At 44.2% G+C, this 14,716-nt stretch overlaps 1 protein-coding gene across 2 annotated transcripts in view; it reads left to right on the top strand.

Annotated features, from left to right (window-relative positions):
- The window catches only part of ccdc33 (coiled-coil domain containing 33), a 274,590-nt gene that overhangs the window by 62,763 nt on the left and 197,111 nt on the right, over nt 1-14,716 (top strand). The window lies entirely within an intron of this gene.

The following is a 14,716-nucleotide window of genomic DNA, read 5'->3' as shown; positions in this document are numbered from 1 at the left end:
GTGTGCACTGATACAAAATTACAAAGTGAACTAAGTTTCCCTCAGTGTGTCATGCTGCAAGAAGCTTGATTAAATTGGAGATTGAGTCTTTTACAGATATTTTTAATCAGGAATGGTATGACACACCTCTGGAGCAGGTGGTTCTTGAACCCAGGCCTCCAAACCTGGATGTGGAGATGTTGGACTGGGGTGGACAAGGTCAGAAGTCACATGACACTAGGTTATAATCCAACAGGTTTAGAATCATAGTGTCATAGAATTTTTACAGCATAGAAACAAACCCTTCGGTCTGACGGGTCCATGCCAACCAGATATCCTAAATTAATCTAATCCCATTTGGCCTATATCCTCTAAACACTTCCTATTCATATACCCATCCAGATGCCTTTTAAATATTGTAATTGTACCAGCTTCCACCACTTCCTCGGGCAGCTCATTTCATACACACACTACCCTCTGCATGAAATTCCTCTTAGGTCCAAATTAAACCTTTCTCCTCTCATTTTAAACCTATCCCCTCTAGTTTTGGATTCACCCACTCCAGGGAAAAGACCTTGTCTATTTATCCTATCCGTGCCCCTCATGATTTTATAAACCTCCATAAGGTCACCCCTCAGCATCCGACGCTCCAGGGAAAATGGCCCTAGCGTATTCAGCCTCTCCCGATAACTCAAATCCTCCAACCCTGGCAACATCCTGTAAATCTTTTCTTAATCCTTTCAAGTTTCACACCATCTTTCCTATAAGCAGGGAGACCAGAATTGCACACAGTATTCCAGTAATGGCCTAACCTATGTCCTGTACAGCCACAACATGAACTCCTAACTCCCTATACTCAATGCACTGATCAGTAAAGGCAAGTGTACCAAACACCTTCCTCACTATCCTATTTACCTGGGACTCCATTTTCAAGGAACAATGAACCTGCACTCCATAGTCTGTTTGATCGGCAACACTCCCAAAGACCTTACCATTAACTGTATAAGTCAGGCCCTGATTTGTTATTTGAATTCACAAGTGTTTGGAGTACTGTGAAGGATTATGATTTCAAATAAACCTGTTGGGCTGTAACCTGGTGTCATGTGACTTGTGACTTCCTGCTAGCTCAGAGGTGGGGACGCTACCACTGTGCCACTAACGGCCCTGCCAAAACCTCTATACATGCGATGATATGGTGATGACATCATGAGCAAGCTTCTTGAAGGTATCTGTGGGGCCTAAGTTCCCTTTGAACTTTGAAGAGCTGCATCAGGGTGGTGTGTGCATATTCTAAAACAAGTCCTTTGTGTTGAAGTTACTGTAGCATTGAAAGTTGCCTCTGATTTCCACATGGGAAAGCAGTCAATAAGCTGATAAACTATTACAAAATGCAGCCTGGTTCTCCCCATTCATAAATCAGACATCCGCATTAATATACAATTACTTTATCACAGCTTGGTATTGTGGTATTGGATGGGTCAGATGGTATTGGCCTCAGTGATATTAACATGGCTGGGAGCTCTGAACATTTCTGGAGAGTGTCAGTGACATGAGGATTTATGCATCGAGTTAGCCTGCATTAACTTGCATTAACTTTCATTAAACTGCAACACAAAAGGATTTCCTGCACCATCCATCTTGATTGAGTAAAACAGAAGGTTGATTACTGGTGATTAAGTTAACGTCTGGGATTTGCAGCATTTCGATCTTATTGATGAACATTGGGAGAGTGGGGCAAGACCCAAAATGTTGCTCACCATATGGACCCACAAGTTAGTCCTGGGTGTCCTCTGTCTTTTTTTTATCCCCAATATTAACCCCACAGTCAACACCCTTGTCTTCAGCTTCCGAGCCCTAGCTCAGGAGTCACCAATCTTACCTCCCCCCGCTATGTCTCCTTCTCTCTCTTTTCACCCCCGTCTCTGTCTCTTTCTCTGTCTCTCTCTCTCTTCAACCTCTCTCTCTCCCTATCTCTGTCTGTCTGTTTCTCTCATCCCTTCTCTATCTCTCTCTATATCTCGCTCTCTCTTTTTCTCGTCCCTCTCTCTGTCACTTTCTCTCTCCTTCTCCCTCTCTCTTTCTCTTCTCTCTCACCTCGCCTTTTTTCCCACTCTCTCTCTTTCCTCCTCCAGACCCTCTTCAGCAAATAGTTTTTTGATTGATCATTTTGCTGAGTGTCTGCTCATATGGCTAAGTGCCAGTCTTTCTCTGATATCCCTCACAATCTTCCATCCCACCATAAAAACCCGAGTTGTTGTTGTAATGTGATATTAAACTGAGGACCCACCCATTGTCCTCAGTGATTAAAGTGGACACTCATGGGGGGAATTATCCTGGGGCAGGGGTATCAATAAGGAAATTTGGGAATAGCTGAGGGTATTAATTCACTCCTAAAGCAGTGATGGGGTATAGAGGCAGGGCATTAATACTCTTCTCGATGATAGGCTGGCTGACAGATGTACAACATTATTGATATTTTCCAATCAAATTATGGAATGAGCTGCCAGAGGAAGTGGTGGAGGTGTATAATTACAACATTTAAAAGGCATCAGGATGGATATATGAATAGGAAGGGTTTCGAGGAATATAGGCCAAGTGCTAGCAAACGGGACTAGATTAGGTTAGCTGGTTGGCATGGACGAGTTGGACTGTACGGTCTGTTTCCATGCTGTACGCCTCTTTGATTTTATAACTTGCTCAGAGGTGTTATGACACACCTTTGGAGCAGATGGGACTTGAACCTGGGCATCCTATCTCAGAGATAGGGACACTACCACTGTGCTGCAAGAGTCCAAATCTATTTTTTTATTGATCTGCAAGTGTTATCACTCAGGTCTGATTGTCTTTCCCACCATCCAATCACCAGGACCTTTTTTTTTGTTGTTTTAACCACCAGTAAACGTTTGGGCAGCTGATTCAAAACTGAACAATCCTAATCTATTTTTTTAAACCTATTTTATAGTCAGCCTGTTCAGAAATGTTACAGGGGTGACTTTAAACTGGGTCTCGTGGCTCAAAGGTAGGGACATTCCCATTGCACCACAAGAACTTCTTTACACAGTCCTAATCTAATTTTTCTTTTTAAACATGTAACCTATATTCATAACCAACCTGTTCAGAGTGTTATTGCACACACTTCGGGAGCTGGTGGGATTTGAATCCAGGTCTCCCAGTCACTATCACTATCACAGCTGCTATCACTGCACTACAAAGAGTCCTAATCTATACTGGTGGTGCCTGTGTCTTTGTAATCTTTTGATTGTCTTTGAAAAATCTAATTAATGACAGTTAATCAAATTAACGGAGGAACTTGCCTTTAAAGGAGTAAAAACTGGCCCCGTCTATGATGGGTAACCCAGCAGATGTCAATTTCTCCCGGTCAAGGAACTGAACCCCAATCTTTCACATGACAGCTGGTCACACTGACCATGTATCATGCTTGCTTCATCTCTCTTTATGGGCATAAGCCCTTCTTCTGTTCCTTGGATGCTGCCTGACCTGCTGCGTTTTTCCAGCAACACATTTTCAGCTCTGATCTCCAGCATCTGCAGTCCTCACTTTCTCCTCATCTCTCTTTATATGTGGCACAGTGGTTAGCACTGCTGCCTCACAGCGCCAGAGACCCGAGTTCAATTCCTGTCTCAGGCAACTGCCTGTGTGGAGTTTGCACATTCTCCCCGTGCCTGCGTGGGCTTCCTCTGGGTGCTCCGGTTTCCTCCCACAGACCAAAAATGTGCAGGTTAGGTGATTGACCATGCTAAATTGCCTGTAGTGTTAAGTGAAGGGGTAAATGTAGGAGAATGGGCCTGGGTGGGTTGCTCTTCGGAGGGTCGGTGTGGACTTGTTGGGCTGAAGGGCCTGTTTCCACACTGTAAGTAATCTAATCTAATCTAAAAAAAATCCTTATAATTAAACCGAATCAAAAATGTGACATCTCTTAAAAGTGGCTCTGTAGCAGGTGTGAAAGATTCAAAGGAAGCTCATCAAATTGGGGTGGCAATGGACACCAGCCCTTGCAACCTGAAGCTGACCACTGGACTCTTTACATATCTGAGCTCTAGTGTGACCACAGCAGAGAGCTGGGCCGTCTGATACTCTGATCCTCTTGATGGCCTACGCCTGCTTATTGACACCTTAGTCAGGCCTTGGAGCCAACCTGTCTACGGTGAGCCCTTCTGACATGCCCTTCCTCTCCAAACTGGGAAGTCCCTCTTTATAATTGCCCTAGGGACTTAGAGTCATAGAGATGTACAACATGGAAACAGACCCTTCGGTCCAACCCGTCCATGCCGACCAGATATCCCAATCCAATCTAGTCCCACCTGCCAGCACCCGGCCCATATCCCTCCAAACCCTTCCTATTCATATATCCATCCAAATGCCTCTTAAATGTTGTCGTTGTACCAGCCTCCACCACTTCCTCTGGCAGCTCATTCCATACACGCACCACCCTCTGTGTGAAAAAGTTGCCTCTTATGTCTCTTTTATATCTTTCCCCTCTCACCCTAAACCTATGCCCCCTAGTTCTGGACTCCCCCACCCCAGGGAAAATACCTTGTCTATTTACCCTGTCCATGCCCTTCATGATTTTACAAATCTCTATCAGGTCACCCCTCAGTCTCCGATGCTCCAGACTTGATTAACAAATGCCCTACACTTGTAAATCATAACAATATGACTAAAATTAACACTAGCTCCACAAAGAAGAAACATTCTCCATAAGGATCTTGCAGTTCTTACTGGAAGGCCACAGGGTGTTCCCTCCCTGAGAAAAATAATGTAGTGACTAGAATAATAGGCAGCTTCCTGCTGTAGTGAGGGAGTGCTGTCTTGTTTGGGGTGCCCGAGGTTTGGTGAGCTGCTGCAACCAAGGTTCCTGTTTGTCTTTTCAGAAGGATGTTAAAGATTCCAAATGGAAACTAATTCGGAAACGAGTGGTGTCCTGGCATGATCTTGACATGCCTGACAATCACTGGAATGGACTATCCATCTTGATTGCCTTGTCCTTTGTGGGATCTTGCTGTACCGCACTGTCAGTGATGCCCTTTTGTCTTACAGTGCAGTGTCAGACTGGTGCTCATTCCGTCTATTCCACAGTTTCAAACATACATACAATATCTTGTTTGTGGTTCTCTGAAGCATTCCTTCCAGCACACCAAAAAGCTGACCAGTCAGTAGGGGGATCCCTCTGTGTGCAAAATGGCTGCCATCTTTTCCTTCCTATGGGATTTCCAAGCAATTCTTAGAATCCCTACGGTGTGGAAACAGGCCATTTGGCCCAACAAGCCCACACCAACCCTCCGAAGAGTATCCCACCCAGACCCAAGTCTAGTGCTCTTAATCTGAACACTACGGGCAATTTAGCACGGCCAATCCACCTAACCTGCACACCTTTGGATTGTGGGAGGAAACCGCAGCACCCAGAGGAAACTCCCGCAGACATGGGGAGAATGTGCAAACTCCACAGAGACAGTCTCCCGAGGCTGGAATCGAATCTGGGACTCCGGTGCAGCAGTGCTAACCACTGTGCCACCCATATTCCTGGCACACTGAAGTAATTCATGGAGATGCTGTCCAATTGCAAGTCTTCCTTTCCGATTGGGAATCATTTAATATTGGCTGGTGCTCTCCGTTTTCAGAATAACTTCAATATTTTCAATGCAGTTGCAATTTAAAGAAAATGCCAATGCAGCTCTTTGCTCAGTTAATTTGGGAGGTTTGGTCTTGGAAACTGAGAACCGCCCCCGGTTGGAATTTGATGAAATCAGTGCTTTGATGCAGCCTGCCACCGATCATGAATTTTTAACAATGCACAAACTCTCATAAATCTTTCAACAGTGCGGCCTTTTCTGAATGTAATCATCACTCCCCTGAACAGGTGCTATAAAACATTACAAATCATTGCTCCCGGGGGCGGCTTATAAACAAAGAAAGAGAGAAACTCTTACCAACAACTATCGAGTGAAATTTAATTGAACCAAGTTTGTCTTTAGCTCCTCATAACCCTTGATATTATAATCAAATATATAGTTTTGTGTGTGTGTGTGAGAGAGGCAGGGTAGGGACTGTCTGCGTGAAATGGGAAGGTCACATTCTCAAACGGCTTTGATTAGACAAGTATATCCATTATTTATCTCGTGTATCAGCAGTGGGAATCAAAGAACGGTTCTTCAAAAGTCATTCGAGCTCTGTAGTTGAAAGCATTGTGGCTTCTTCACAGTAAGGGACCCACTGTCTAGATTATGTGAGATTAAGTGGCCAACAGGAAGTTGGCCGCATTTGGGAGAACAAAGCGTCAACAGAAGGGACTGCCACCTGAACGTGAGCCGAAGTTGGCCCAAAGCAGCCTTCACCGTGCCGGTGGAATGTTCCGGAACTTGGCCGGTTCTTAGCCAGGTGAAATTCGACCCTGCGCTGAGGAAAAAATAGACCTCAGTGCTGGGTTTGTGGCCTGAGCAAATGAAGTCATGTCGAAAGTTTGCCTGAGCTCAAGTGTAGACCATAAGAAGCAGGGACAGGAGTAGGCCATTCGGCCCCTCGAGTCTGCTCCACCATTCTATAGGATCATGGCTGATTGGACACTTTCCTATCCTTTCCCCATAATTCTTGATTCCCAAAGGATTTTGTTTGATCCATAAATAGCAAGTGAAGCAAAACTTTGAACAATCCCTTACATTTTTAGATTTTAAAGGCATCACTGGGTATTGGGAGAAAGCAGGAACACGTAACTGCAATAGAGGGTTTGTCATGATCATATTGAATGGTGGAGTAGTCTCAAAGGGCTGAATGGCCTTCTCCTGATCCTAGATTCTATGTTTTACAAGTGTGTTGTAAACAATTAGCAACATGTCAACAAATCTAGCGTAACAAATCTATCTTTGATAGAATGTAGACATATTCCTAATCGTGTAATTTGTTAATTGTAGATGTTATGATTGAAAGGGCACTGATTTCTTTCTGGTCTTTGCTAGGCACAGTGATATTTAAATTTAATCAGAGCTGCAATGTGGCCTACTATATAGGCCTCAGACTTTATTAAGTTGAGGTTTAGAAATGAGTCAACTGGGTTGATTAATGAAGATTGCAGGTTAAATTGATTGACTAATTAGTGAGACAATTAAGTCAATTAAGATATACAGATTGGGGTGGATTGGCCATGCTAAATTGTGTCTAGTATCCAGGGATGTGTATGCTAGGGGGGATAGCCATTGGAAATGTGGGGTTACAGGGAAATTGTGGGGCAGGGCTGGGTGGGATGCTCTTCAAAAGGTTGGTGCAGACTCAATGGGCTGAATGGCCTCTTTCTGCACTGTGGTATTCTATGATTCAGTAATATTTTATAGTCAGCAAGGAACAGTGGAGTTACTACAAAAGATCTCACTCAAACGAATATGACTGGTTTATCAACACCAAAGATTGACTGTGCAAGGATGGATATTTTAGAATCATAAATTCCTTAGAATATGGAAACAGGCCCTTCGGCCCAGCAGTCCACACTGACCCTCCAAGGAGGGTCAGACCCATTCCCCTAATACTCTATATGATTTATATCCCAAACTTAACATGAGGCAAAACAGGGTAACAGACATGCTATGTTCAAATGTCACACAGAATGAATCAAATGCGATTGAGGTAGATCTCACGGATTTGTCAGCGATCCTCCAGGTGTTAGTTACACAGTGGGCCAACAAATCTCATTAAAACCTCACAAGGGATTCTATATCTTGACTGTTGACATTTCCTCCAAGAGCCACAGTCATGGATTGCCCCAAAGACTGCTCACATTTCTGTCAGTTCGCTTTGCTTTCGTGGGAATCTGCTCCCCTAGATGCTTGGAAACGACCCTCCTGCAAGTACTGACGGACATTACTTCAGCTTTTCATAAACACCTTACTTCAGCAAGCCAGTATTGCACTGGGTTCATTTCTGCACTCTCATTCCACTAACCACCACGCTGTCTCCTGTCATGTGGCCTTCTGTCTTGCGGCCCTCCCCTTTTTGTTAAACTGTTGCTACTCACTCACCGGTTCTGTCCTTGCCTTCAACACCCACTCTCCCCTCTAGCACCCATTTCACTCCTTTCCCTCATTCTAAGCCATTAGTTATCCTTTCTCTCCCTCTTTTCTCCTCTCCATTCTATGTCTCTGTTCGTCACCTTTTAAACATTCCTTCTCTCCCTCCTGTGGCCTTTCCACCCTCACTTTTCTTCTCTCCTTCCCTTTGCTCCTGTCTTTTCTCATTTTCTTCCTCTTCTCTTTCATTCTCTCCCTCTCTCTCTCTCTCTCTCTCTCTGTCCTCCATCCGTTTCCTTTTCTCTCTGTCTCCTTCTTCTAATTTTTTTTCTTTCTGCCGTTGCTCCGGAAGGCAGTATAATCTTCCCCAGCATTTGAATGGAGTTATGGAATAGCCTTAGAACATGCAAAGGCAGGAAAGTATACTGTCACAACTTGTCATAACATCAGCCTTTGGCATAACTACAATGTTCCACCACTTCCATCACTGAAGGAAAATAAATTCAGGAGGCAAAAATACTGAGTTTAAGAGTGGGGATGTGAAGTCTGAAAACATGTGTGCCATTTTCTCATAGAGTGTGAGAAATGCTTCTGGCTTCGGGAGAACTTCGATTTCTTGGCACTTTTACTGGTCACCTTTTGTGAATTCGGACAGGCGATCTTTCATGAGAAAGATAATTTTTTCTTGGAGTTAGGTTACAGATATTTTAAACATTAAAATAAAATTAATTGGCAAGACTCCAATCCAATCTCCTTACTGGAATTTGCAGTCCTTGCTGCATCATTAATTTGTGAACTGAACTCATTTAGAATATAATCCCATCCTACACCGCATTCTGTATCCACAATGCCACACTTGAATGCTCCCTTTTTAAATCCTATTATCCAGCCTTAGGCGTGGTGTAACTCACTCAGGATTATGCTTGTAATATGCTTTGAATGCATTTAAAAGAAGTGAACAATTGCTACTTGTTTAGCTTTTGTTTTAGTGGAGCTGTCGCAGGATTGGTAAAGATTAAGGAATTGGTTTCCTGACCAGCGCAGTGTATGGGGTGGGGAGTACACTTGGAATTGTAAACTGTCCCTCTGATATTTAATGTCGAGAGTTTGGGTTGCCTTTGATTCAAGTCTTACCAGAGCATAGCGCTGCCCTCTCATTATGGAGATGATGTGGAGGAGCTGGTGTTGGATTAGGTTGGACAAGGTCAAAAATCACATGGCACCAGGTTAGAGCCCAACGGGATTGTTTGAAATCACTGGCTTTTGGAACGCTGTCTGATGAAAGCTAGAGTTTTCAAATAAACCTGTTGGATGATAACCTGATGTGGTGTGATTTTTGTCATTATAGAGAAACAACTGGTGGGGGGTTCAACCTAAGGATTTCCACCCCCCCCCCAGACCAGGGGCGAAGTTGATGTTGCCCTCCACAACAGTCGTTGGCTCAGCTCAAAGAGGAAGTCAATTCTGTATCAGCGAACGATCAACTTTATTGGTTAAAGTAGACATACAATTCATCTTCTGCCTCGGAACACTTCAACCCCAGGGCATCAATGTGGACTTCACCAGTTTCCTGATTTCCCCTCCCCCCACCCTACCACAGTTCCAACCTTCCAGCTCAGCACCGTCCTCATGACGTGTCCTACCGGCCTATCTCCCTTCCCACCTATCCGCTCCACCCTCCTCTCTGACCTATCACCTCCATTCCCACCTCCATCCACCTATTGTACTTTTGGCTATCTTCTCCTCAGCCCCACCCCTCCCATTTATCTCTCCACCCCGGAGGCTCCCTGCCTTCATTCCTGATGAAGGCCTTTTTCCCAAAACGTTGATTTTCCTGCTCTTCGGATGCTTCCTGACCTGTTGTGATTTTCTAGCACCACTCTAATCTAGACGCTGATCTCCAGCATCTGCAGTCCTCACTTTTGCCTGTACAATTCATACAATGGTAAAGAAAGGGTTAAAAGCAGGCAGGAAATTCACACAGAACTGAAATCTACGTGCACACTCACTAGGCTTCTCAGATGTCAGGGTTCAGAATCAAACTTCAAGCTCATTGGATAAATGAATGACAATAAGAAAAGGAACGGTCAATACAGGACTGAAGGTGTACCTGAATTCGTGGAGTACAGTGGAGCCTCAATTATCTGAAGGACATGGGAGGGAGTATTTTGTTCAGTTAATCAAATTCCAGATAAACAAATACTGGAGAGCATAGTTTAGCTGAGCTTCGGGATCTTGCAACCTTGCCAGATAATCCGATATTCGTATAATTGAATGCTGGATAATCGAGGTTCCTCTGTATACGAAATAAGGTAAATGAGATTGTGACGCAGGTCGAAATTGGCGGGTATGATGCGGTGGGCATCACGGTGGCTGCAAGGGGATCAGGACTGGGAGCTAAATATCCAAAGATATACATCCTCTCAAAAAGATAGAGGCAAGTGGGCAGAGAGGGTGGGGTTGTTTTATTTGTAAGAAATGAAACTAATTCAAAAGCAATTAACAATGTTAGGGTCAGATGATGTAGAATCTGTGTGGGTAGAGTTGAGAAACTGCAAAGGTAAAAAAAAAACCATAGTGGGGGTTATCTACAGGCCGCCAAACAGAAGTCAGGATTTGAGACATAAGATACACTGAGAGATAGAAAAGGCGTGTAAGAAAGGCAAGGTTACAGAGATCATGGGGGATTTCAATATGCAGGTGGACTGGGAAAACCAGGTTAGCAGTGGATCACAAGAAAGGGAATTTGTGGAATGTCTGCAAGATGGCAAGATGGTGAAGGAGGTAGTGATCATAATATGATTGAATTTACTCTGTAGCTTGAGAGGGCGAAGGTAGGATCAAATGTAATGGTATTACAGCTGAAGAAAGGCATTAAAGAGGAGCTAGGTAGAATTGACTGGGATAGGAGTTTAGCAGGAAAGACTGTGGAACAGCAATGGCAGGAATTTCTGGGAGTAATCAGGAGACACAGCAAAAATTCATCCCATTGAAGAAGAAGCATACTAGAGGGAGGATGAGGTAACCGTAGCTGACAAGGGAAGTCAGGGATAGCATAAAAACAAAAGAGAAAACATATAATGTGGCAAAGGACAGTGGGAAGCCAGAGGATTGGGAGGCTTACAATGACCAACGGAGGACAACAAGAAAAGAAATAAGGAGGGAGAAGTTTAAATATGAGGGTAAGTTAGCCAGTAATATATAAAAGATAGCAAGAGTTTCTTCATTTATATAAAAGGCAAAAGAGAGGCAAAAGTTGACATTGGGCCACTGAAAAATGAGGCTGGAGAAGCAGTATTGGGGAACAAAGAAATAGTGGATGAACTGAATAAGTACTTTGCGTCAGTCTTCACGGTGGAAGACACAAATAATATCCCACAAATTCAAGAGAGTAGCCACTGGCCAGTGTTGTGAAGGAGAGTCATGGTAACCTTAGCTAATGCAGGAATTGAACCCACACTGTTGGCATCACAAACCAGTCATCCCCAGCCAACTGAGCACCGTTACTTGACAAGAGCATCAGTGTCCATTTTGAAAATCCAGTGCAACGCTGAGGGAGTGCTACATTGTCAGCAGTGCTATGTCTTGAAAAATGCACACCAACATATGAATTAGGAGTAGGACTAGACCATTCGGCCCTTCAATCCTGCTCTACCAATCAATAAGCTCTGTTTGAGTTCCATTTTCTTATCCATCTGTGAGATAATCTTTGATTATTCTGCCTCACAAGAATTTGTCCATAGACTTTAATAATATTCATTGACTCTCTGCAGTCCTCACTTAGGCAAAAGTGAGGACTGCAGATGCTGGAGATTAGAGTCAAGAGTGTGGTGCTGGAAAAGCACAGTAGGTCAGGCAGTATCCAAGGAGCAGGAGAATCGAAGTTTCAGGCAAAAGCCCGATGAAGGTCTTTTTGCCTGAAACTTTGATTCTCCTGCTCCTCAGATGCTGCCTGACCTGCTGGGTTCTTCCAGCACCACACTCTCGACTCTCTGCCCCCATTGCCTCCTGAGGCAGAGTGTTCCAAAGTCACACAACTTTTCAGAGAAAAATGCTCTCTCATGTCTGTCCTAAAAGGGTGACCCCTAATTTGAAAACAATGTCCTGTAATACGCACAAGAAGAAACACCCTTTTCATGTCCAGCTTGTTAAGACAATTCAGGATCTTAAAAACTTCAATTCAGTCACCATTCAGAATCTTAAGAACTTCCATTCAATCACCCCTCGCCCTGCTAGACTCCAGTGAAAACAAGTCCAGTCTACCTCATAAGACAATCTACTCAATCCAGGGATCAATCCAAGAAACCTCCTCTCAACTGTGTTTACATCCTTTCTCAAATAGATCAAATTACCATTGGCCCAGAGGACTGCTCTCTCATTAGAGAGAGACTCAACTTGTGATGGTTTAACCTGAGGGTCACCACACCTTAGGTGAGGGTAGGGCTTGACAAGGTTGGATCTTCATGGTAACATTCGCAGATACTGGAATTGAACCCATGATGTTGGTACCACTCTACATCACAAATCAGCTGTCCAGCCGACTGAACTAACTGACCCTAAATAAGGAGATCAAAACTTGCACACTGTATTCAAGATGTGATCATAGAGATGTACAGCACTGAAACAGACCCTACTGTCCAACTTGTCCATGCTGACCAGATATCCTAAATTAATTTCGTCCCATTTGCCAACATTTGGCCCATATCCCTCTAAACCCTCCCTATTTATGTACCCATCCAGATGCCTTTTAAATGTTGTAATTGTACTAGCCACCACCACTTCCTCTGGCAGCTCATCCCATACACGTACCACCCTCTGTGTGAAAGAATTATCCCTCTCACATTAAACTTATGCCCTCTAGTTCTGGATTCCCCCACCCAGGGCAAAGACCTTGTCTATTTACCCCATCCATGCCCCTTATAATTTCACAAACCTCTATAAGGTCACCCCTCAGCCTCTATTGCTCCAAGGAAAATAGCCCCAGTCTCTCACCAATGCATCTGTATAAATGGTTCCAACCCTGACAGTAATATGGCACATTCAATAAGACAAACAGTTCCATAGCATTCCCACTTTTTTCAGCTGAATCGATTGCTTCTAAGCATCATGTCTTGTGTTCACGTTGGCGACACTGGTGGCATAACTATCAAATGGGGATTGGCTACCTCAGCTGAGGGGGCAGCTGGTTTGCAATGAAAAGTTATGCCAATGGTGTGTGGGTCCAGTTTCTACTGGCTGGGGTTACCAGGAAGGACTGCCCCTTCTCAATCTTTCCTGAGGTGTGGTGATCCTCAGATTAAACACCTACCTGGCATCTCTCCCTGTTGGGAGAGCAGGACAATGGCAACTTAAACTATTGAATATTGTTTAATATGAAACAATGTTTGTTTTACATTGATTTTCATTAACCTAGTATCAAATTTCACGGCACCATTCGGCCATTCCCATGACACGCTACTGGAAACCATTGCCCTGGCTAACTGAAGCTTTATGTCCTTCCTTTTACACTCAATTCCTCTTGTAATCCAGGATAAGCTTTCAACCAAGGACCTGCTCACCGTCTCAGGAGAATGTTAAAAAAAACACATGGTATGATTTGGACGAGCACTTAAAATGCCAGGACATAGTGGGCTATGGACCAAGTACAGGTAAATGCGATCTGTATAGTTTGACAGGAGCAGATTACTGCAGATGCTGGAATCTGTTCTGAAAGCAACCAACGCTGGGGATCACAGTTGGTCAGACAGCATCTGTGGACAGAGAGCAAGCTAATGGTCCAAGTCCAGATGACTCTTCATCGGAGTTGATGTGAAGTGTGGAAGGGGACAGCATTTATGCAACAGTGCAGGGGATGGAGTGCTGGGGGAGAAAGGGATTGATAGTGCGGATTAAGTGATTGGAATGTGACAATGGGGATTGGCTACCTCAGCTGGTGGGACAGCTGGCTTGCATTAAAAAATGATGACAATGCTGTGGGTTCAATTTCCACTGGCTGAGGTTACCAGGAAGGACTGTCTTGTCTCAATTGGCAGAACAACTTAGTGTCTAACTACCAGACTGCAAAAGAATAAATGGTCAGACTGGAGTGGAGGAAGGGGAAAGAGGACATGGTGACAGAGAATGCAACAAGTAAAGCAAAAGAAAGAGAAGGAATGGGATTGGGTTCACAACCTGAAGGATTCACTTCCGTTTTTTGATTGAAAGCAGAAATGAGATCATTGAATTTAACATGATGAGACAGAAATAGCTATCCTTCCGGCAAAGCGATGACTCAATGGCAAGACAGAAGCCGTAAGGACATTAAGATCATCATCCCTTTAGCTCATTCGTCGAGATAAGGCTGCTATCTCCACGTCTCCCCCTCAGCATCTGACACTTTCTTAGCATGTCGGGCACAGTGTGGCAGTCAGCATTCTGGAGCTGTCTGTCAGAGCAAACTCAGTACGAACTCTGGGAGATTGTTCAGCCCACTGAGCCTGACCCAACATTCGATCCAATCACACCTCATCCTCTGCCTCAGCTCCACATTCTCACCTCTACCCTTCATTCCCTGAGACATTTGAATACTTACTATCAGTCTCAGTGTAAATACTCGAGGGGGGGAAAGCCACTGGTCCTCCCCTCCCTATCCCTGTACTCTCCTCCTCCCCTCCCGATCTCTGTACCATCCTCCTCCCATCCCTATCCCTGTACTCTCCTCCTCCCCTCCCTATCCCTGTACTTTC

Source organism: Chiloscyllium plagiosum, chromosome 40 (assembly GCF_004010195.1).
Source record: "Chiloscyllium plagiosum isolate BGI_BamShark_2017 chromosome 40, ASM401019v2, whole genome shotgun sequence".
NCBI lineage: Eukaryota > Metazoa > Chordata > Chondrichthyes > Orectolobiformes > Hemiscylliidae > Chiloscyllium > Chiloscyllium plagiosum.
This window is presented reverse-complemented; position numbering and strand designations above follow the sequence as displayed.